The following is a 25,005-nucleotide window of genomic DNA, read 5'->3' on the forward strand; positions in this document are numbered from 1 at the left end:
ATGATTTTATCCATTCACCTGGTTGCCCCCGAATGCCATAGTTGCTTAATTTTTGTATCAGCATTTCATGGTCAATGGTGTCAAATGCCTTTGAAAGATCCAGAAACATTGCAGAGACAACCTTTTTCTCATCTAAGGACTGTAAAATGTAATCTGTTAGACTGACAATTGCTGCGTATTTCAAGGAAATTCGAATAATAAATCGTACTTGATGACTTCCTTGTGGAACTTCCCCTCTACTCCGTCCAAAATATTTCGCATTCACTTTAGTGTGTTATTTATTTGCATTGGCCACCTTCCTACTGACTTTTACATTTTTTATTCTCATTTTTAAAACTTTTTTCATCATTATGTCGTTATGTTGTGTCTCAGTTAATGGCTCTGAGCACTATAGGACTTAACATGTAAGGTCATCAGTCCCCCAGAACTTAGAGCTACTTAAACCTAACTAACCTAAGGACATCACGCACATCCATGCCCGAGGCAGGATTCGAACCAGCGACCGTAGCAGTCGCGCGGTTCCTGACTGACGTGCCTAGAACCGCTCGGCCACCGCGGCCGGCTTGTCTCAGTTATCTAAGTAGCTTCGACTCACATGGTCTCAATGAAATGTGGATGGACGTGTGATATTTCTGAGCAGTTTAGGAACGTCTCGGGGAATTAAAACGGGGTTTCGTAATCGTAAGCAATAGTTTGAATAATTTTGCAGATTCCAAGTGTGTATAAATACAATGACTGTTTATCATTACCATGGAACTCCTAAAAATCACTACACCACGTAACAACGGTTTCTTGTAGCTCTCATAGGAGAACCACTGAATTCCCATTTCAGTGGTAAGTTACTGGTCGCAGATTTCTGTCTAATTTCAACAAGATGCAGTTAGTTATCAGAATGAGTTGTTTATGACGCGGTACACTATACATTTCTATCAGATATAATATAAAAACCGGTAGGTACCTGTCGAAGGAAAGCTACTTCTTTTTATTAGTAGTGTTTTATGGAGGTCTGTTGTTTTATATCCATTCCTGAAGCGGATAGCACCGTACGAATTTTGTTGGTCAATTACGTATTTGGGTCCAGTTTTTATCCAGGCATATAAAACGTTCAGTTAATTTATAGGAATGCAGCCGGGCGATGTCGCTTATAACCGACGGTATTTCGCAGCTTACTTGATGCAGTTTTGCCTTGAAAAAGACAAGGTGTCACGTGGCGAAATAAATCGTCGTTTATAAGCGACATCACCCGGCTGCATCCCCATAAGTTATTTAAACAGTTACATATTTATGTATCTATTATGATGAAGGTAATGAAAGTGTGAAAATGAAGAGAAATTAAAAGTCTGGCACTGTTTGTCCACTTCAGTGGTGAGATATACGCAGAACTGCTACAGCTGAAATATGCACCTTTTACGCACATGAAAGCAATGCGATATAAGCTGGCACACTAGTTGACAATAGCGATCTACAAAGGGGGCGCTTCGGACGTACGTGAAAGTATCTTCTTCAGTCTGCGAGCTGATGCACCCGGGCGCTTACCGGAGCTAAGAGGAGCCTGGGGTGGTTCGACTTCGCACATGTTACTCACACAGTCCTGGAAAAGAATGTAGGATGATCCGATTAGCGAATGACTTATTTTTATGTTGTACTTTGGTTCTAAGGGTACTTACCGAAAATCCCCAGTACTTTGAAACTGAGCCAAGTTTCAGAGATATTTACTGTATTTATATGAATGGTTTGTGTAGAATGTCATTAAAGATGCTGTGACTCGACGTTGTGAAGAGGCCGTGGGAGACTCTGACTATGCGAGCTTTGACCTGAAAATAGATCGTGTGCAATAAATGGAACTGCCCTGAGGTGGCACCAAAGAATCTCTGGAGTACAAAACGGGGGAAAAAGGAAAAAAAAAACTATCTAAAAGGGTTATTAAAATTCATGGAGAAGAAGTAAAAACTTTGAGGTTCGCCGATGACATTGTAATTCTGTCAGAGACAGCAAAGGACTTGGAAGAGCAGTTGAACGGAATGGACAGTGTCTTGAAAGGAGGATATAAGATGAACATCAACAAAAGCAAAACGAGGATAATGGAATGTAGTCAAATTAAATCGGGTGATGCTGAGGGGATTAGATTAGGAAATGGGACACTTAAAGTAGTAAAGGAGTTTTACTATTTAGGGAGTAAAATAACTGATGATGGTCGAAGTAGAGAGGATATAAAATGTAGACTGGCAATGGCAAGGAAATCGTTTCTGAAGAAGAGAAATTTGTTAACATCGAGTATAGATTTAAGTGTGAGGAAGTCGTTTCTGAAAGTATTTGTATGGAGTGTAGCCATGTATGGAAGTGAAACATGGACGATAACCAGTTTGGACAAGAAGAGAATAGAAGCTTTCGAAATGTGGTGCTACAGAAGAATGCTGAAGATAAGGTGGGTAGATCACGTAACTAATGAGGAGGTATTGAATAGGATTGGGGAGAAGAGAAGTTTGTGGCACAACTTGACTAGAAGAAGGGATCGGTTGGTAGGACATGTTTTGAGGCATCAAGGGATCACAAATTTAGCATTGGAGGGCAGCGTGGAGGGTAAAAATCGTAGAGGGAGACCAAGAGATGAATACACTAAGCAGATTCAGAAGGATGTAGGTTGCAGTAGGTACTGGGAGATGAAGAAGCTTGCACAGGATAGAGTAGCATGGAGAGCTGCATCAAACCAGTCTCAGGACTGAAGACCACAACAACAACAACATCTTCCACTGCAGCTTCAATCTTATGAGAGCTGCCAAAGAGGAGGTTTCTTGATTTCCAGTTTCAACTGCACAGTACTTCCTTTCACACAAAGTTTTTGTTATCTTGTGATGGTTTTGTCTAGACGTTTGAAACAGTTTTCATGTGTAGAGGTGACAATTACGATTGTATTCAAGTGCTGAATTGCTTCATAAAACTCGTTTGGTACAATGACGTAACTATCTTGTCTACAAAGTCCTGTCAGGGCAAGTTGAACTGCTTGTTTAGGGGCATGTAGACGCAGCCGACTTATCTCTCATTCGATTTTCTGTTCGTAAATATCCTTTGCGTTTTTAATTAGTTTTTATTTTAGTTGTAGGTTTGCCATGAGGAATTGGAAAAGGCAGTCTGAAGCATCCTGCTCAGACATCGTGGCTGATCCACCCCCTGGTTACATTCTTTCCACCGCATCTTCGAGTGATACTCTTCCTCCAAACACAACCAAAAGACATTCGCCTTCTTCCGAAAGAAGTCCAATCGTGACAGGAAACGTTGGCGTACTATTATTTTGACAGATAATCCTATAATCCTATAATAATACCCAGTGGGGATGGAAAGCATCAAAATGAAGAAAATTCCATTTAAAAAGCCTATTTTAAGCAGGGAGAGCATAAGCGCTGCGACTCCAAAAAGAAGAAAGAAAAAGGATTTTGAAATAAAGGAATATGAGGATGTATTTAACGAGCTATGCTGTTTCTGGGAAAAATCGTGTGTTGTATGAGGCGCAGACACTGAAGAGAAATGCGAGCACAAAGCTTCGGTACCTCGAGAGTGCCCGTGTACACGAACTCCAAATGTGAACACCGTGGATGCATTTTCAGAAGATAAGTCAGAGCAGTTTTACGTTGTTGGCATTGTGGTGGTAATTATAAAACCTGACTTTATTTTGCACAACTAAAAGAAATTGATAATATGAATGATAATTTTCAACTTCAGTGGAAGAAATGGAATTTTAAAATAGGCCAGACATTCTAGGAAAATTAACGTCACTAGTTCAAGACAGCGATCTGCTTATGATCTTAATCGACAAGACGTTGTGATGGACGACTTCCTCGTTCTTTTTTATTTTTTGTAACTTTCGTTTATACATTATTACTTATTTTCCTTAATTTAATTTTATGTTTGTTGCTTAACATGTACATCACATTTTTCTGCGTTTCGATTTGACATAAAAGTTTTGTAGCTGAAATCCTACGTTTATTCCACAGAATGTATTAACAGTATGTTATTGTTATGGTCTTCAGTCCAAAGACTGGTTTGACGCAGCTCTCCATGCTACTCTGCCCCTTCCAAGCCTCTTCATCACCTAGTAACTACGGCACCCTACATCCTTCTGAATCTGCTTAGCATATTCATATCTTGGTCTCCTTCTACGATTACCCCCTCCCCCCCCCCCCCCCCACGCTTCCCTCTAGAACTATATTGGTGACTTGCTGACCCCTTGATGCCTCAGAATGTGTCCAACCAACCAATCCCTTTTTCTAGTCAGGTTGTACCACAAATTTCTCTTCTCCCCAATTCTGTTCAGTACCTCCTCATTGGTTATGTGATCTACCCATCTAATCTTCACCATTCTTCTGTGGTATCACATTTAAAATGCTTCTCTTCTTGTCTAAACTCTTTATCATCCATGTTTCACTTCCATACATGGCTACACTCCATACAAATACTCTCACAAAGGACTTCCTGACACTTAAATCTATACTCGATGTTAACAAATTTCTCTTCTTCAGAAACGCTTTTCTTGCCATTGTCTGCATTTTATATCCTCCCTACTTCGACTGTCATCAGTTATTTTGCTTCTCAAATAGCAAAACTCATCTGCTACTTTAAGTGTATCATTTCCCAGTCTAATTCCCTCAGCATCACCTGGTTTAATTAGACTACATTCCATTATCCTCGTTTTGCTTTTGTTATTGACTGTGTATTTTGTGAAAAGATACGCTCACAGTTCGTAAGATTTTGGAGAACGTCGTATTTCAACCGACTATATGGAAGCTCTTTCAATTGCTCTAACTGTAGACCATGGAACGCGTTCGTGGTATTCCAAACTGTAGGGTGCCTTGTGAGGGACGTCCCGACGTTTTGATCGAATGACAATGTAGCTTTCTAAACGAAGAGGAATGCCACGACCTCGTATTACTAGTATCTTTTGTATAAAAAAAAAACACTCCGTCTACAGGCCCCAAGTGGCCCATAGGGACCATCCGACCGCCGTGTCATCCTCAGAGGAGGATGTGGATAGAAGGGGCGTGGGGTCAGCACATCATTCTCCCAGTCGTTATGATGGTATTCTTGAGTGAATCCGCTACTATTCGGTCGAGTAGCTCCTCAATTGGTGTCACGAGGCTGAATGCACCCCGAAAAATGGCAACAGCGCATGGCGGCCTGGATGGTCACCCATACAAGTGCCGACCACTCCCGACAGCGCATAACTTCGATGATCTCACGGGAAGCGGTGTATCCACTGCGGCAAGGCCGTTGCCACAGTCTCTTTTGTATAGAAACAGTATTTGTAATGAAAGATACAACTGGACTAAGTTTTTTTTTCTCATCGAATTCCATGAAGTGTGCAGCATTACAAAGCAACCGCCACTAACGTGAGCAGGATAGTGACTCGTTACTTGAGAACTTTGTTTCCTGAGCGGGAACAGAGCTATCCGTTGGCGAAAGCGACCATTTAGAAGCGTGGAAGAAACCAACTGACTACAGCGAAGCGATCTGATGTTACTGGTACGTCGAGAGATGGTCAGCAAGTGTGCCACCAAGAGCTGACAGATGCCACCATCGTTGATGATTTAATACGGTGCATAGAACAGAAGTCAATATTCTTTGACTCTCGCGGTTTTCAAGAGTTGTCTATAGACGAAGCTGGTGATGAACAGAAGTTTTGAGTTGTGGCTCATTACTACAAGTAGCTGTGCATATGTAAGAGTATGCAGCACAGAATGATTAAAGATGTACAAATCTCATTTTCGGTCCTAAATTATCTGTGTCAACGAAGCAAACTTTGTCTTAAGGGAAAAGATAGTAGTTGGAACCTTATGTCTGTAACGGTAAACGTTTCTTAATTTTTGATTAGCATGCAAGTGGCGGAAGTGCTTAGTATTTTGTGTTCAGTTGTGTTAAATTAAGGTAAATATTTATGGTTGTAAGAAAAAGTATACTTGGCCGGAAACTCAGTTACATAGGTATTTTACATGTAACTGAAATAAAGTTACGCTTTGTGTTCTGACAACACCTTGCCTGTGAGTGTTATTTAGTAGTTATCAAGAATTTTTGACTTCATTAACTGCTTTGTTATATTCGAAGGAATAAAGATACAAAGGAAAGAAAATGTGCTTTTACAGCTGTAAAATATTAAGCGGATGGGAGAAATGGTTTTAAAGGAAAACTACTAATAAAATGATATTTTTCATAATAATGAGAAGATCAGAGATAGCATTTCCAAATAACTTTCATCATACATTGACAAAGAAAACTATGACGCTGCCTAACAAAATATAGCACTTCTTACCCAATCTGGCGCAATATAAAAATTTTTGCTCATTACGAATCTATTTAATGGTTTACAGCAAAGAGAGCTGATCTCAGAAGAACGTATAATTAAATTTCGTGAGTACAAAACTTTTGTCAAGAAATTTGTTCGGTAATTTTATTTATGTGTGAAATTAAATATTTCACAGCAACATACGAAATACTGGAGTACTAACACAGTTAAAAGAACTTCTACTGCAGCGTAGTAACCGTCTCTGAGGCTATATTATGAGTTATTGAAATCTGAGATTAAAACTATGTGAGATTACGTACTCATCTTTTAAAAAAGAAGTATCGCACGACAGAATCGGTATCGTAATCGCTAGATTACGGTCAGAGGTGACATATATAAGAAAAATGTATAATAACTTCCTTTAATATGTTACGAAGCATAATGAACGTTAAAATATGATTCATATCTGTGTCTTTGACTTATAAGGCAAAACGCAGAGGGAACCATTGGAAAGTTAAAAACTGTTTTCAGTCGCTTACAGTTCTTGTCGTCGACGAAATGTAAAAACACTTCTTATCCTTCGCTTCCTTTTCTGTTACCAACGTATCATTGTAGCGAGTATGTTACCGTTTGAACTTTCTCAAGGAAGTGAACCGATACAGGGTTGTTTCCAGTTCCAAAGACGGCCGGCTAAGCTTGCTTAGTGGATGCCTGTGTCTTGTTATCTTTTGTCCCGACATAATGAGTACTTCACTTGCATAGACTGTCTTTCTCTTTGTGTCGTACCTTAGTCATGGCGTGCAATATTTCCCAAGTGCTCCTGAGGCGTTCGTCTGCCGCGTACTCTTGTGGATAGCGGACAGCCTCATCGCTGCTTTTCTGTTAAGCACCTTGCTGGAGCCAAGGTCATCATGGATCTTGGGTATATTATGTGGAGGAGCTTGACAAATGCAGATGCTGGGGCATCTCCTTAAACAATAACTTCCTTGCGGCACGGACTCACATTTTCATCTGGTGTTTTACTGGTTTACTTCACCCTGCTGTTCATCGCTAATATTGGATTTTAGTCTTTCCAGGTATTCCTTTCTTTGAACATTGATCGCTGCTTCATTCTACTGTAGAAATCAAACAGTTTCGCTTCTCCTGACAAAAAAAAAAGTAGTGCAACAGTGGAAATGGGTATAAAGACAGGGTTCCTACGAAAATAATAGTACAATGTCTGTAGCGTACTGTATCGAATTTATTGTGAAAATTGTAGATACGTATAAAACATAAACAATAATGATGTAATTACATATCTTATCTCATAACACGAGTAACAAAACAAGGCGTTTGCTTTTTCTGAGTGGATACTGATAGAAAAGCACTCACTACCCTGTTGTGTTATTGTATTATCCAACCACTGTTCCTCCTAATTACCTCAAAAATTTTCTTCCACATTGATTTTGTTAGGGTTTCTAGTTCTTGCAGTGAAATTGTCGCCCACTCTACTCGAATCACACTTTTTCAGTTCACATACGGCCTGAAATTCCCTTCTATTGCGATAAATACGGCTTGCAAGTATTCCACAACAGTCTTCCACAGAGTTCATATCTGGGATACGTGCAGGCAAGCGCAGAAGATAAATATCTCTATCTTCAAATAACTTTTGGTTCTAGCAGAAACATATACAGATGCATGATCTTGTTAAAACATTAGCCTTTCGTTCCCGAGTTCCTTATACATATAATTAATTCTCCTTCTAGTATCTCAGTGTACATGTTAGAGTTCATAACAGTTCATAACATCAAGCAATGCTTGATTTCCCTTTAGCGCCTAAGGCTGCCCAAATCATAATACTTCCACCACTAAAATTTCTGCTCATTCTTACCTGCTGCGCAGTTCTCAGATCATGCGAAAACTGAAGTACATCCGGCTCTTCGAAATTAAACTCTATTTTCATCACTGAAGATCACTTAGACCCATTCTGAAGTCCATAACACATGATTTTAGGCAAATTTCATTCTATCTTATTTATGTTCGGGTGTTAAAGCAGGTTTCTGCGGCCGTTTTTTTGAATGCAAGATGTTTGTCATTTTACAAAATTTGTCGTACACATCTGGCAATTACTGACAACCGTTAATCACCAAAAGGAACCGTTGTGATGCCCAAGTAATTTTTTGCTTGGCCTACATTTTACGTTTTATTAATCTAGTGCGTCCAGCCTAACGAAATTATCGTTCACTGTACTTGGACTGTTCAACTTCTTGTCGATTTGACGATTAGAGAGTCCCAATTCCTTGCGGGCACCAATTTTTGCTTTTTCATCTCATGATAGCCTTTTTCATCATGACACTGTCACAGTATTGCTTTATGTACACTACTCCTACTGTTGCCGATTTCTATTACAGCCCTACAACAATGGCACTGCTGTACCATGTGCTACAGTGGCATTTGTTGTTGTTGTGGTCTCCAGTCCAGATACTGGTTTGATGCAGCTCTCCATGCTACTCTATCCTGTGCAAGCTCCTTCATCTCCCAGTACCTACTGCAACCTACATCCTTCTGAATCTGCTTAGTGTATTCATCTCTTGGTCTCCCTCTATGATTTTTACCCTCCACGCTGCCCTCCAATGCTAAATTTGTGATCCCTTGATGCCTCAGGACATGTCCTACCAACCGATCCCTTCTTCTAGTCAAGTTGTGCCACAAACTTCTCTTCTCCCCAATTCTATTCAATACCTCCTCAATAGTTACGTGATCTACCCACCTAATCTTCAACATTCTTCTGTAGCACCACATTTCGAAAGCTTCTATTCTCTTCTTGTCCAAACTATTTATTGTCCATGTTTCACTTCCATACATGGCTACACTCCATACAAATACTTTCAGAAACGACTTCCTGACTCCTAAATCTATACTCGATGTTAACAAATTTCTCTTCTTCAGAAACACTTTCCTTGCCATTGCCAGTCTACATTTTATATCTTCTCTACTTCGACCATCATCAGTTATTTTTCTCCCCAAATAGCAAAACTCCTTTACTACTTTAAGTGTCTCATTTCCTAATCTAATTCCGTCAGCATCACCCGACTTAATTCGACTACATTCCATTATCCTTGTTTTGCTTTTGTTGATGTTCATCTTATATACTCCTTTCAAGACACTGTCCATTCCTTTCAACTGCTCTTCCAAGTCCTTTGCTGTCTCTGACAGAATTACAATGTCATCGGCGAACCTCAAAGTTTTTATTTCTTCTCCCTGGATTTTAATACGTACTCCGAATTTTTCTTTTGTTTCCTTTACTGCTTGCTCAATATACAGAATGAATAACATCGGGGATAGGCTACAACCCTGTCTCACTCCCTTCCCAACCACTGCTTCCCTTTCATGCCCCTCGACTGTTATAACTGCCATCTGGTTTCTGTATTTTACCCCTGCCACCTTTAGAATTTGGAAGAGAGTATTTCAGTCAACATTGTCAAAAGCTTTCTCTGAGTCTACAAATGTTAGAAACGTAGGTTTGCCTTTTTTTAATCTTTCTTCTAAGATAAGTCGCAGGGTCAGTATTGCCTCACGTGTTCCAACATTTCTACGGAATCCAAACTGATCTTCCCCGAGGTCGGCTTCTACCAGTTTTTCCATTCGTCTGTAAATAATTCGTGTTAGTATTTTGCAGCTGTAACTTATTAAACTGATAGTTCGGTAATTTTCACATCTGTCAACACCTGCTTTCTTTGGGATTGGAATTATTATATTCTTCTTGAAGTCTGAGGGTATTTCGCCTGTCTCGTACATCTTGCTCACCAGATGGTAGAGTTTTGTCAGGACTGGCTCTCCCAAGGCCGTCAGTAGTTCCAATGGAATGTTGTCTACTCCCGGGGCCTTGTTTCGACTCAGGTCTTTCAGTGCTCTTTCAAACTCTTCACGCAGTATCGTATCTCCCATTTCATCTTCATCTACATCCTCTTCCATTTCCATAATATTGTCCTCAAGTACATCGACCTTGTATAGACCCTCTATATACTCCTTCCACCTTTCTGCTTTCCCCTCTTTGCTTAGAACTGGGTTTCCATCTGAGCTCTTGATATTCATGCAAGTGGCTCTCTTTCCTCCAAAGGTCTCTTTAATTTTCCTGTATGCTGTATCTATCTTACCCCTAGTGAGATAAGCCTCCACATCCTTACATTTGTCCTCTAGCCATGCCTGCATACCTATTTTGCACTTCCTGTCGATCTCATTTTTGAGACGTTTGTATTCTTTTTTGCCTGCTTCATTTACTGCATTTTTATGTTTTCTCCTTTCATCAGTTAAATTCAGTATTTCTTCTGTTACCCAAGGATTTCTACTAGCCCTCGTCTTTTTACCTACTTGATCCTCTGCTGCCTTCACTACTTCATCCCTCAGAGCAACCCATTCGTCTTCTACTGTATTTCCTTCCCCCATTCCTGCCAATTGTTCCCTTATGCTCTCCCTGAAACTCTGTACAACCTCTGGTTCTTTCAGTTTATCCAGGTCCCATCTCCTTAAATTCCCACCTTTCTGCAATTTCTTCAGTTTTAATCTACAGTTCATAACCAATAGATTGTGGTCAGAGTCCACATCTGCCCCTGGAAATGTCCTACAATTTAAAACCTGGTTCCTAAATCTCTGTCTTACCATTATATAATCTATCTGATACCTTTTAGTATCTCCAGGATTCTTCCATGTATACAACCTTCTTTCATGATTCTTGAACCAAGTGTTAGCTATGATTAAGTTATGCTCTGTGCAAAATTCTAAAAGACGGCTTCCTATTTCATTTCTTAGCCCCAATCCATATTCACCTACTATGTTTCCTTTTCTTCCTTTTCCTACTGTCGAATTCCAGTCACCCATGACTATTAAAGTTTCGTCTCCCTTCACTACCTGAATAATTTCTTTTATCTCATCATACATTTCTTCAATTTCTTCGTAATCTGCAGAGCTAGTTGGCATATAAACTTGTACTACTGTAGTAAGCATGGGCTTCGTGTCTATCTTGGCCACTATAATACGTTCACTATGCTGTCTGTAGTAGCTTACCCGCACTCCTATTTTTTTTATTCATTATTAAACCTACTCCAGCATTACCCCTATTTTATTTTGTATTTATAGCCCTGTATTCACCTGACCAGAAGTCTTGATCCTCCTGCCACCGGACGTCACTAATTCCCACTATATATAACTTTAACCTATACATTTCCCTTTTTAAATTTTCTAACCTACCTGCCCGGTTAAGGGATCTGACATTCCACGCTCCGATCCGTAGATTGCCAGTTTTCTTTCTCCTGATAACGACGTCCTCTTGAGTAGTCCCCACCCGGAGATCCGAATGGGGGACTATTTTACCTCCGGAATATTTTACCCAAGAGGACGCCATCATCATTTAACCATACAGTAAAGCTGCATGCACGTTATATAGCCTTTCTTTCCAAACCAAATCGTTTTAAATCACATTAGCTATGCATCGGCATTTGAATGTCTATCATTATTTTGCATTTGTGATTTGTTTCCCCATGCTTTCAGCTGTTCGCAGTACCACAACAGCAAGGCCGTTTTGGTTAATGTTACAATGCCAGATCAGTCAATCATCCAGACTGTTGCCCCTGCAACTACTGAAGAGGCTGCTGCCCCTCTTCAGGAACCACACGTTTGTCTGGCCTCTCAACAGATACCCCTCCGTTGTGGTTGCACCTACGGTACGGCTATCTGTATCGATGAGGCAACGCAAGCCTCCCCACCAACGGCAAGGTCCATGGTTCATGGGGGGAGGACATTTAAGTAACAGAAAACAGAAGTGCTTTTGAAGTTCGCTGGAAAGAAGCAATCGGATATAAAACATAATACTCCTTAAGTCATTGCTGGCGCTTTCGAAGAGTTTGTCGAGATGTGGCCTCAATCAGATCATTTCTATCGTGAAAATATTTTGAATTACATAACGCTTTTATGCTTATGTAAACACTTAACGTGAGTAAATTTAACGATATAAGCCACAACCTGTCATAGTTGTTATCATTTATCATTCGCGTCAATAGTGTCATAACGGTTCGAGCTTTCAGTAGTTCATTTCATTGGCGGGACACAGATTTAATGCCGCCAGTTTTTTATAGTTTATATATTGTTTTCCATTTACATACGTTTATCAATCGTCCATTGCATCTGTGAAACAGAGCGAGTTTAATTACGGTCACTCTGGAATATAGTAACTCACTAACAGATGGCATAATGAATGTAGAGATATGTTGATCATGTTAACGTTTACTTGGGCTGTGACGCTTGTGTAACGGGTTGTGTATACGTTATAAAGCCTTTCTTTCCAAACCAAATCGTTTTAAATCACATTAGCTATGCATCGGCATTTGAATGTCTATCATTATTTTGCATTTGTGATTTGTTTCACTGTAGTGAAACTATTCACAATAAAATTTAAAGTTAGTTACACAGTCCCATTTATAGTAAACAGTCAACATTCAAACAGTTGCGTCAAAGTACATAAGAGGTGCAGAAAGTCGAAGCTAAAGACGGTTAATGCAAAGAGTTATTCTTAAACTATTTTGAAAATTGGTAATTCATATGTAAGAGGGTCATGTTATTTTGGTTTTTGTGTGTCACTGACGTCCACGTCAGAGAGAGAGAGCAAGCTACTTTATTGTTGAACAAACTTTGGTCTTGTCGTGGCACAGTCTTTGCCTCTGTTCAGTCTGATTAGTCGAAGTGTGGTAGATGATGGACGTATTTGATAGCGCTGTGTGGATTTGTGATTGTATCTGTTAGAGGAAGAAAGGACAGCAAGGATGAGTATCATGAGTACATTGAAAAATGAAAGAAATAGAATTTTTGAATAATGTCATTATTTTTGAAGAGAAGGAGTTTGCACAGTTAGGAATGAGTATTGTCAGCTAGTTAACTTGTTCAGAGTTGAGGGAAAGACCACCCTACATACCTAAGTCAAGGATTTACAGGTTAATTGATTAAGCTGTTTCATTTTTATAGAAATTCTCTGTTAACTTCGTACTTTTTTTTTTTAAGTCATTGTTCACTTTTACCGTATTATTGTTCAGATCATTATGTGTGAAGATAACTCGAAGTTTTAATCTGTCTTTTGAATATACACTCCTGGAAATTGAAATAAGAACACCGTGAATTCATTGTCCCAGGAAGGGGAAACTTTATTGACACATTCCTGGGGTCAGATACATCACATGATCACACTGACAGAACCACAGGCACATAGACACAGGCAACAGAGCATGCACAATGTCGGCACTAGTACAGTGTATATCCACCTTTTGCAGCAATGCAGGCTGCTATTCTCCCTTGGAGACGATCGTAGAGATGCTGGATGTAGTCCTGTGGAACGGCTTGCCATGCCATTTCCACCTGGCGCCTCAGTTGCACCAGCGTTCGTGCTGGACGTGCAGACCGCGTGAGACGACGCTTCATCCAGTCCCAAACATGCTCAATGGGGGACAGATCCGGAGATCTTGCTGGCCAGGGTAGTTGACTTACACCTTCTAGAGCACGTTGGGTGGCACGGGATACATGCGGACGTGCATTGTCCTGTTGGAACAGCAAGTTCCCTTGCCGGTCTAGGAATGGTAGAACGATGGGTTCGATGACGGTTTGGATGTACCGTGCACTATTCAGTGTCCCCTCGACGATCACCAGTGGTGTACGGCCAGTGTAGGAGATCGCTCCCCACACCATGATGCCGGGTGTTGGCCCTGTGTGCCTCGGTCGTATGCAGTCCTGATTGTGGCGCTCACCTGCACGGCGCCAAACACGCATACGACCATCATTGGCACCAAGGCAGAAGCGACTCTCATCGCTGAAGACGACACGTCTCCATTCGTCCCTCCATTCACACCTGTCGCGACACAACTGGAGGCGGGCTGCACGATGTTGGGGCGTGAGCGGAAGACGGCCTAACGGTGTGCGGGACCGTAGCCCAGCTTCATGGAGACGGTTGCGAATGGCCCTCGCCGATACCCCAGGAGCAACAGTGTCCCTAATTTGCTGGGAAGTGGTGGTGCGGTCCCCTACGGCACTGCGTAGGATCCTACGGTCTTGGCGTGCATCCGTGCGTCGCTGCGGTCCGGTCCCAGGTCGACGGGCACGTGCACCTTCCGCCGACCACTGGCGACAACATCGATGTACTGTGGAGACCTCACGCCCCACGTGTTGAGCAATTCGGCGGTACGTCCACCCGGCCTCCCGCATGCCCACTATACGCCCTCGCTCAAAGTCCGTCAACTGCACATACGGTTCACGTCCACGCTGTCGCGGCATGCTACCAGTGTTAAAGACTGCGATGGAGCTCCGTATGCCACGGCAAACTGGCTGACACTGACGGCGGCGGTTCACAAATGCTGCGCAGCTAGCGCCATGCGACGGCCAACACCGCGGGTCCTGGTGTGTCCGCTGTGCCGTGCGTGTGATCATTGCTTGTACAGCCCTCTCGCAGTGTCCGGAGCAAGTATGGTGGGTCTGACACACCGGTGTGAATGTGTTCTTTTTTCCATTTCCAGGAGTGTATGTTTCATTCCAAAATCGTTGTCTTGGAATATTATTTCATAGGACAGTTACTCTCCCCACCTCACTGTTTATCATTACGCGTTACCACATGTAACAGTTCGAATATGGATTTAGAAACAAAAATTTAGTTTAGCCACTGCCTGCTTTCTGCTTGCTGTTGCGCTTTCGAGAAATATGTAAAAATTTCGTCAAGACGCGAGGTAACTGGAAATTTTAATTAGGGCCACATAATTGTTATACTTCCGTTGCGCATTTAATTCAAAGTCAAGCTGCATTCAATCAGTTCAGTTCACATTAGGTTCTTTAACGTTGAACCAAATTTCAGACAGGAACAAAATACAGAGAGCAGCTTATAATGTACAAATGGTAAATTATAGAGAGTGAAACAGTTGTAATATTAGGTATATGCTAACACTACTCATATTTAATTATAGAAAGTTAAGTGTACTGGAAACATCTTTGAAAATTATCGTGAATAATCCATTCCACTTTAGCCAGGACAAAATTCTGGTACCTTGTGAACCTTCACTGTAAATGAAGAGTCATATTTTCAAAGGACGTTCAGCGTTTCTCTCTTTTCAGCATAATATATAATACGTTTTCAGTGGATATCACGAAGAGATGACTGGCAAATATTGATTTGATTAGACTTCAGTATGCTATTTATATCTAATTTCATAATGTCAGTTTTTGGTGAATTACCACTCGCTCTCACTTGCAGGTGAAATCGAACATTGGACGTATATTAATATAAAAAAGCGCTATGACTATCAGAAAACGTTTGTAATAAATGTATATATCGCACCTAAAGAAGAGCTTGAGGAAGTCGAAACCGGTATGTTGCTATTTAATAAACAAGTATTGAAATTAATGAATGGTTATGGTTTACCGAAGAATGCTGAAGATTAGATGGGTAGATCACATAACAAATGAGGAGGTATTGAACAGAATTGGGGAGAAGAGGAGCTTGTGGCACAACTCGACTAGAAGAAGCGATCGGTTGGTAGGACATGTTCTGAGACATCGAGGGATCACCAATGTAGCATTGGAGGGCAGCGTGGAGGGTAAAAATCGTAGAGGGAGACCAAGGGATGAATACACTAAGCAGATTCAGAAGGATGTAGGCTGCAGTAGGTCCTGGGAGATGAAGAAGCTTGCACAGGATAGAGTAGCATGGAGAGCTGCATCAAACCAGTCTCAGGACTGAAGACAACAACAAACAACAAACAAAACAATGGTTTATATTGCTCAATGTATGTTAGTAGTTACATTTTTCTGGCGTCCTGTTACGGATAAAGTGTATACTTTGCCTTAATGTTCAATGGAATATTGGCGACTTGGTTTTATTTGTTTAATTATATTATGACAGGTTACATTACCGATATAGTTACATACGGAATTATTTCTCGTACCGTGACCCGGTCTATATGTTAGGTCTCACGTTCCTTAATAACGCACTATGTGACCTGGATCTGATATCGACGAGAACTACAGAAGGAAGCTCATTGGAACAGAGTCATGGTAGTTTTGTATTGTCGATTGTGATTATACGACAGCTTTTGCTTCCTCTGTGCAGGAGAAACATGCAAGGAGGAACCTGAACAAACGCTTCGACTTCAGTGAGTTGAAGCAGAGTACCTATTCGACAGATTCATTTTTTTCAGCAGCACTCACCTCCTGTGTCGACTAGCGATTCCTCGTAAGTAAGTCCCCAGAGTGAAACACTGCTCAGCGCCGAAAAAAACGTACACTTTCAGTCCTTTTCAGTGTATCCGCCCTTAAATAATGCTTGTTTGGCAGTTCTCGTGACTGTCATGCTGTGACGTGCATGTGGACTGATCCACATTGCCCACAGCATTTGTGAGACCTAATACGCTGATGCATGAATGATTTGTCTTTTTGTCTATATTAAATATGTGTGTACAGGATGTCTCTTCTAAGAGTCATTAGGTGCTTTTTGAATGGTTCGAATGGTTCGAATGGCTCTGAGCACTATGGGACTTAACAGCTATGGTCATCAGTCCCCTAGAACTTAGAACTACTTAAACCTAACTAACCTAAGGACGTCACACAACACCCAGTCATCACGAGGCAGAGAAAATCCCTGACCCCGCCAGGAATCGAACCCGGGAACCCGGGCGTCGGAAGCGAGAACGCTACCGCACGACAGGTGCTTTTTCTCTGGTTTTCCTGAAGATATTAGCAATTTCGTTTTTCGTGTGTAGCTGCACTCAGGCGAAACAAATAATTCTCATCACATCTCTCATTCGACTCCGAGTGTCTACGGAAATCGCCTGTTTGTTCCTGTTGCAAACAAAATGATTTCTGAAGTGGTATGTTACGTGCCCATTCGATTAAGACGTCCCAAATTAGTACAGTGCGATAATTGTTTTATCGATATATATTAACAGTGACAGTAAAACACGAAGAATAACTAGTGCTTCAGCAGTGACATCAATGCCCTGACCCGCAATGACTGCTACCGTGATACAGTAGCAGCGCTGCTTAGTCGCTGCTAGAGTACTGGTTATTCTTCGTGTTTTACTGCCCCTGTTAATACATGTCGATAAAACGAATATGACACTAATCTGGGACCGTTCTATTGAATGAATACCTAAAATTCCGCTTTAAAAATAGTTTAGTTTGTGATGAGAAGCAAACCGGCGATTCCCGACAACACTGGGAGTTTTATGAGAGAAGTGATAAGCAGTATTAGTTTCGGATGGCTCCAGCTATATCTTGCAAAAACTTAATTGCAAATATCTGTCGAAACATCAGAGAAAATACGGCTGACGACTCCTAGGAGAAAAAATGGTTCAAATGGCTCTGAGTACTATGGGACTTAACTTCTGAGGTCATTAGTCCCCTAGAACTTCGAACTACTTAAACCTAACTAACCCAAGGACATCACACACATCCATGCCCGAGGCTGGATTCGAACCTGCGACCGTAGCGGTCGCGCGGTTCCAGACTGTAGCGCCTAGAACCGCGCGGCCACCACGCCCGGCTCCTAGGAGAGATACGCTGTATATTGAAAGAGCGTACACTCTAGTATCATGCGATAAAAGGACATTGTAACGAGCTATAGGAGAGTGTCATTTCTTGCTACAAAGACTGGTTTACCACCACTTTTATTACTATTATTCATTGTATTTTTGTTTCACTGCTACTACTGTGCACCAATCGACATGTGTGATTCTGCAATACGGCAAATTGTCCACACGAGTGGTGTCACATGTGCACCTCTGGTACTAAGCGATAGTGTGCAACCTGCAATGCGTTTCTATGACTAGCGTGAGAACGGAGAAGCTCTGATACATGTGTTCAGTGTTTGTCGAGCCGTCCCTCGCCCCCAATTGTGTACATAATTCTGGAAATTGCGTATCTGTAACGCGAGATTATAAATACAGAGAGAAAATTTATGACGGTGCGCTGCTGCGGCTGTCGATGGTGGCCGCGCGCTGCGATAACATTTATTAATTTGCTGAAAGCCGGCGGCTGGTGGGACGTGCACTGTGCACGGGCGCGTTGTTTGTGGCGGCGCAAACAGCCGGGTCGGGCTGCGGCCGGGCCACGGCTGCTGCGACGGGTCGCCATCTGCTGGCACCGCCTCACCGGTCTGGCGGATTCGCGTTGGACGGCACCGGTACTCCGTCGAGTATCGTAAAAATGATCAGTGGTTACCGTCCAGCAAACATACCGCATGGACGAGCCGTGAATGACTGCTTTAATGTATCGATAGACCTGTAAGGGACAGTCACTTGTTTGCACTAACAAGGGGAGGCCGCCAATTGTGAAATTCAGATTCGATTCATACTGCGCATAATAAAAGCTCATGGCCAGAGGTGTGATGTGGCAAAGCACCAAGATGCACTTCTCAGCCGTTGTCGAGAAAATCGACAGTTAAAAGAAACCGTTGCGGTGAAATACTCTCTACGATTAATAATTTTCCACAGCGTCGTGGCGCAGCGGTAAGCGCTCCGGTTTGTAATGTTAAGGTCGCCGGATCGAATCTCGCACAATGCAACTTTTTTTTTTGTAGTATTCGTTTTTTGTAATTCAAATGTGTACACACACACACACACACACACACACACACACACATACATATATATATATATATATATATATATATATATATATATATATATATATATATATAATTCCCGGCAATCAGTTGCAACAATTATGCATACAATAAGTTGTTGAAAGTCGTTTGTCGTGGAAAAACTGGCGACTTTGAACATCATTATGTTTTCTGCAAACAAAGTTGTATTTCACAAATGTTATTCATTGTCTTCATAATGTTAACCACGTATAGTTAACGGAAGACGTAGAAACGATATTCCGAAACGAATACGTATAGCGCAAGTCAAACGTTCGAATTAGAATAGAGACCCCACGAACACAAATTCGCTGTGGCAGGTATGAAATATAAACTCTGTTACTCGCTCGTTACACTTGAAGGACAGATGTTGAATGGGCCGAAACGAGCCGCCGCATAACAGCGTAGTTGCCTGCTAACTTCGAAAGAAGGTAGATGCAGTCCCTAGCGCAACTTATAACATCGTCGAAAATCAGTGTGGATTGCAGAGATTTGGTACACCCTGTTAAAAAAACGGAAAAATGGAGGCGGTACAATTGGAGAGCGATCCGCCTTCACCAACAAGCATAAGCAATTCATTAATAGTTTATATATATATATATATATATATATATATATATATATATATATATTACAAAAAACTAATAATAAAAAATTGCATGGCGCGAGATTCGATCCGGCGATCTTTGGATTACGAACCCGAGCGCTTACCATTGCGCCACAACGCTGTAGAGAATTGTTAATCGTAGAGAGTATTTCACCGCAACGGTTTCTTTTAACTGTCGATTTTCTCGACAACGGCTGAGAAGTGCATCTTGGTGCTTAGCCACGTTACACCTCTGGCAGTATGAATCGAATCTGAATTTCACAATTGACGGCCTCCCCTTGTAAGACCAGCGAAACGTGAAGCTCTGTACGCGCTTGCCGCCTCAGTATCAATAGTCAGACGTCGCTCCTGCGGGTTAATTGTCAGCTAACCCCACTGAGGTCGCTAACGGTACCGACTGGATCTGTTGTGAATTGGCAGGAGCCAATTCACGGGGTTTGGAGGAAGCCGAAAGGCACGCGTTAAGCTCACGCAGACTGGCGTGAGGTCTGGAACAGTTAAGGGAATTTTTAGTAGCAAATAAAGTACGTAGCTTCTGGAATACTTAACTTTAATTCATAATTGGTGAACATCGGTCTGACGGTACAGGCATCACAAGTTAAATATCTATTGATAATGGCGCCTTGCTAGGTCGTAGCAAATGACGTAGCTGAAGGCTATGCTAACTATCGTCTCGGCAAATGAGAGCGTAATTTGTCAGTGTAGCATCGCTAGCAAAGTCTGCTGTACAACTGGGGCGAGTGCTAGGACGTCTCTCTAGACCTGCCGTGTGGTGGCGCTCGGTCTGCTATCACTGACAGTGGCGACACGCGGGTCCGACGCATACTAATGGACCGCGGCCGATTTAAAGGCTACCACCTAGCAAGTGTGGTATCTGGCGGTGACACCACAGGATCCTTACTTCTGCTCCCAGAAATCGTTGACGGTCGCGAACTGGGACCATTTGCAGCTGACAAATACTGCCGTTAGCTTGCCCAAAGGGAGCAGATGTGAGACGCCATCTGCTGGGATAGCATCGGTTGGAAGAACTGCATTCTTGGACGAGTCTGGTGTTGTACACGAAACTCCGTGTAAACAGGCCCCGCAAAGCCCAACAGTAACGATCGACTGCCGTGTCATCCTCAGTTGATAGGCGTTACTGAATGTGGGTATGGTGGGGCATGTAATCAGCACACCGCTCTCCCGACCGTTCTCAGCATACGTGACTGGAGCCGCTACTTCCCAGTCATGTAGTTCCTCAATTGGCCTCACAAGGGCTGAGTGCACCCCGCTTGCCAAAAGCCCTCGGAAGACCTGGACTGCCACCTATCCGAGTGTTAGCCAATCGCAACAGCGCTCAACTTTGGTGATTTGACGGGAACTGCTGTCAACACTGCATCAACACCATTGGCTGTTGTGCATGAGTTCGTCCTCTGTTAGAATATTGCTGCACGGTGTGGGATCCTTACCAGGTGGGATTGACGGAGGACATCGAAAGGGTGCAAAAAAGGGCAGCTCGTTTTGTATTATCACGTAATAGGGGAGACAGTGTGGCAGATATGATACGCGAGTTGGGATGGAAGTCATTAAAGCAAAGACGTTTTTCGTTGTGGTGAGATCTATTTACGTAATTACAGTCACCAACTTTCTCTTCCGAATGCGAAAATATTTTGTTGAGCCCAACATACATAGGTAGGAATGATCATCAAAATAAAATAAGAGAAATCAGGGCTCGAACAGAAAGGTTTAGGTGTTCGTTTTTCCCGCGCGCTGCTCGGGAGTGGAAGGGTAGAGAGATAGTATGATTGTGGTTCGATGAACCCTCTGCCAAACATTTAAATGTGTATTGCAGAGTAATCGTGTAGATGTAGATGTAGATAAGGCGTACCTTAACCCAGTGACAAACTTCGAGAACTTATACAGAGCGTCTGGAGTAACAAATTGAAGATAGGGCCCAGTGTTCAGAAACGGCATCCAATCATCTTAAAGAGCGTCAAAATTACAGGAATCGATGCCTGCTATTGACTCACCACTTCGGCAGCGAAACTCAGTCTTTCCGCATCGAAGTCTTCATGATCTTACTGCTGGACGTAGACTATCGAACCCGAGAGCCCAGTCAGGTGAGTTCAGCTGTGGACACTCCCTGCTGAAGCTCTGACCACCAATACGCAAATCGTCCCAAGACCCGTCAATGTGTGAACACAACACATTTCAGCTAGTTTAGAAAAGGCTAGCTGTCCTGACATAGGTCATGTCCTACATCGCGAGTAACAGACCATCAGGAGATGCGTCAAATGACAACACCTAATGAAGATTATATTTGGCAGGAGGATTCGTACAGGGAACATGGTGAGTGCTGTTATCATACAGAAGTTCGGGTAGGTTAGGGACTGAGGCACTCGAGAGCAAGGGATTTAATATGAATTCTTGCAAATGAAAATTCCATGTTCCATACAGGAGAATAATTCGGGCGAAAGTGCCTTCCATATTCTAATGAAGCATTTTAAATGCAATATCGGTACCATCACAGTTCCTCGTTCTTCCAGAAAAGACTACAAACTATTCTCAAGGTATTTCTCTAAACTTTCCTTAGAGTATTTATGTCTAGTGGAACGATCAATCCACGTACAATGTCCTTTCACTATTGGAGCTAGCAAAATATTCAGTTTAAGATACAGTGCTTGCCATGGCCAGAAAGTTCACGAGGTACCCAATTAAAAAATTCAAATAAGTCACTTCCTTTATTCATTACAAATGAGATAGTATAATAGCTCAGTAACTGCCTTAATATAACTAATTCGCCAATCCAGACATCGTATCCAGAGGATTTTAATAGTAATTTGTGTACAAATTACAGGTTTCTGAAATCACGTGACTTAGTGGGGTATGGTTGTGGTCCTGTATTCTCATTCTCTGTTCCGTCATTACTTATTTTGTTATTTATGAATAAGCCCATTACGACCAAGCAAAGTATATAAAGGTGGATATTTGCCTTCCTTCGTGCCCATATTTCTTTCTTTCTCTTCCTGTGGGCTTCCTTTCTCTCTTCAAACTATGTTTTCCCAGTCTTCTTCTTTGGTTTTTCCTCTTCGTAGAACTGTCAGTTGTGAAGTTTGGACCTGAAGATTTTTGCATGGACCTATTCTGGAGTAATTCCGCCCAATTTTAGACCAGTTTTATCTTGAAAACTCATTTCATTGTGCCAGTTTTCCCTTTTCTCCCGTTGTCAAAAAATCGATCTTTTGTTTTATAGCCGGCCGCAGTGGACGAGCGGTTCTAGGGGCTTCAGTCCGGAACCGCGCGACTGCTACGGTCGCAGGTTCGAATCCTTCCTCGGGCATGGATGTGTGGGATGTCCTTAGGTTAGTTAGGTTTAAGTAGTTCTCAGTTCTAGGGGACTGATGACCTCCAATGTTAAGTCCCATAGTGCTCAGAGCCATTTGAACCATTATTTTTTTTTTGGTTTATAAGTCTGCCTGGGAACATTATTTTAATGTGTCATAGAATATTAATCTGCTTTTTCTAATGTCCAAGCGGATGATTGCATGAAGTTTGTTTTCCTGATTGCTTCTCAGTCGGTATTGTTCGTATACAAGTTTTGGGCCTAGAATTTTTCTTACAATTTTATTTTCTTTTTTCTCAATGTTTTCAGTGTCAGATTCCCTATGCATAAAGACTTTGTAGTTTAGTTACTGTAATGTAATGCCTCAGTCTTGTATGCCTCGAGATAAATTTCTTGTTATAGATATTTTGGGTAAGTCGGTAGCACCTTCCATCTTTTGGCATTTAATATCATTTGCTTTGTTTCAATTGCATTTTTGTATATTTTCACCAAAATATTTAAATTGTGGAACTAGTCTAACTACGCCAAATTTCGCGTCCATGAATTGTTTGTTACAATGTTTTCAAATGATCTCTGGAGACCCACTTTTTCTGCAGTTTCTTTCAAGAGTTGTACTTGATTTTGTGCTGATGTCGCAAGCTGATATTGCTAAATCGTCTGCAAAAAATCATTATTTATATAATGGAGGTATGAATTAAAAAACACAGTAAAGTCACAACTTTTCGTGTTTCTTTAAGTACACTATGCATTTCGGGCACTGTGGGTCCATCATCAGGTGTGATTTGTCTTAATTCATGATTTATTTCTTCTCTTGAATAAGGTGAAATGTATATTCCTGTGAAAAAAAGTTTAATGTTAGGTTATGAATTTCGTAAATCAAACGCGCAAAAAATGAGCGAAATAGTTGAAAAGATGAACAGTGCAGACTTACCACAAAATCCAAGAAAAGCGTTTTCAACATTTAGAATATGAATACGAAAATGGTGGAGAAAAGAATGTTTGCTGGTGAAAGGCGGCTGCACTGAGTCACAGCGCCAGAGATTGCGCCAAAGATTATTATTCCGCCGCCTCCACTGGGTACAGTAGTAGTTCAGAGGATGTCGAGAGCAGTCGTTGTTCTGTTAGGTGAGGGAGTAGACGAACTGAGTGTTGACTGAAATGTTGTTCTGTTCGGTTGGTGTAATGTATAGATGGAAGAAGATGCAATTGTCAGAATATATTTGAGAAAGGAGATGGGCTGTTGATTTATGATGCTAGTTTAATGGAATATTTTCGTCAATATATAATGGGGTAAAAAGGTATTACGGTTTTCTTTAATAACAATACCTCTTGCTCACAGGTACAGTCAGCAAAGCTTAATCAAAGTTTGATTATTGTAATAACTTTAAAGAAATCAAAAACTCTCTGCCAAAATGTGTAAGATACGTTCTATAACATTATAGAACACACATGGCACTGCTGATGTCACCTACAGATTAAAGTGCTCATGTGAATGAGAATACATCGATCTTTGTAGTTCACCTAAGTTAATCTGTAACAGCAAAAATATTTCATGATATACTGCTCACCTAATTTATTGGTTAATGTAGACTTGTTGCCAGCAGTACTTCAGTCTTTGTACTACACTTTAAAGCAGTGACTCTCAACATGTTGGAATGCCGCCCTGGAGAGAGAGGGGGGGGGGGGGTGTGGGAGATTTATAGGGGAGGGAGCCATAGACAGCTTATGACGAAACGAGAAACATGCAGTCACGCAAGTCAAAATTTTATATCCTTGTTACTGTTACCATGTGCATTTTTAGTGCTGCTGAGAGCATCAACTTTGCTTCACACATCATCAAGTTACTGCTCACACAATACATTCTTTACTCTGTGCTCTGCATTCTTAATTCAGTTCTAGGCCTGTTTTATTTTGTAGAAGTAAACAATATTTTTATTATTTTTCTATGTTGAGTGAAAATGTCTAGTGAAAGGAGAGAGTATAATGAAGAATACATTAAGTATGCATTCACATTTACTGAAAAAGAAGTTGTCCAACTCCTACAGCATGTTGTGTGTCATATTGTCATACTAACAAGTCACTGTGGCCTGTGCATGTGAAATGTCATCTAGCAACCTAAGGTTTTTGCTGGAAAAGAAATTCCTTAAATTGCATGAAACTGGACT

At 41.5% G+C, this 25,005-nt stretch overlaps 1 long non-coding RNA gene across 2 annotated transcripts in view; it reads right to left on the reverse strand.

Moving 5' to 3' along the window:
* Positions 1-25,005, reverse strand: part of LOC126234276 (uncharacterized) — a 242,931-nt gene that overhangs the window by 136,910 nt on the left and 81,016 nt on the right. The window contains exon 1 of one of the 2 annotated variants that reach the window (XR_007544702.1): positions 1,489-1,581. The exons of the other annotated variant lie outside the window; for it this stretch is intronic. This is a non-coding gene — a long non-coding RNA (uncharacterized LOC126234276). Of the gene's footprint in view, positions 1-1,488; positions 1,582-25,005 lie in introns of those variants that run through there. 2 annotated transcript variants of the gene reach the window in all.

The sequence above is a fragment of the Schistocerca nitens genome, chromosome 2, assembly GCF_023898315.1.
Source record: "Schistocerca nitens isolate TAMUIC-IGC-003100 chromosome 2, iqSchNite1.1, whole genome shotgun sequence".
Classification (NCBI taxonomy): domain Eukaryota; kingdom Metazoa; phylum Arthropoda; class Insecta; order Orthoptera; family Acrididae; genus Schistocerca; species Schistocerca nitens.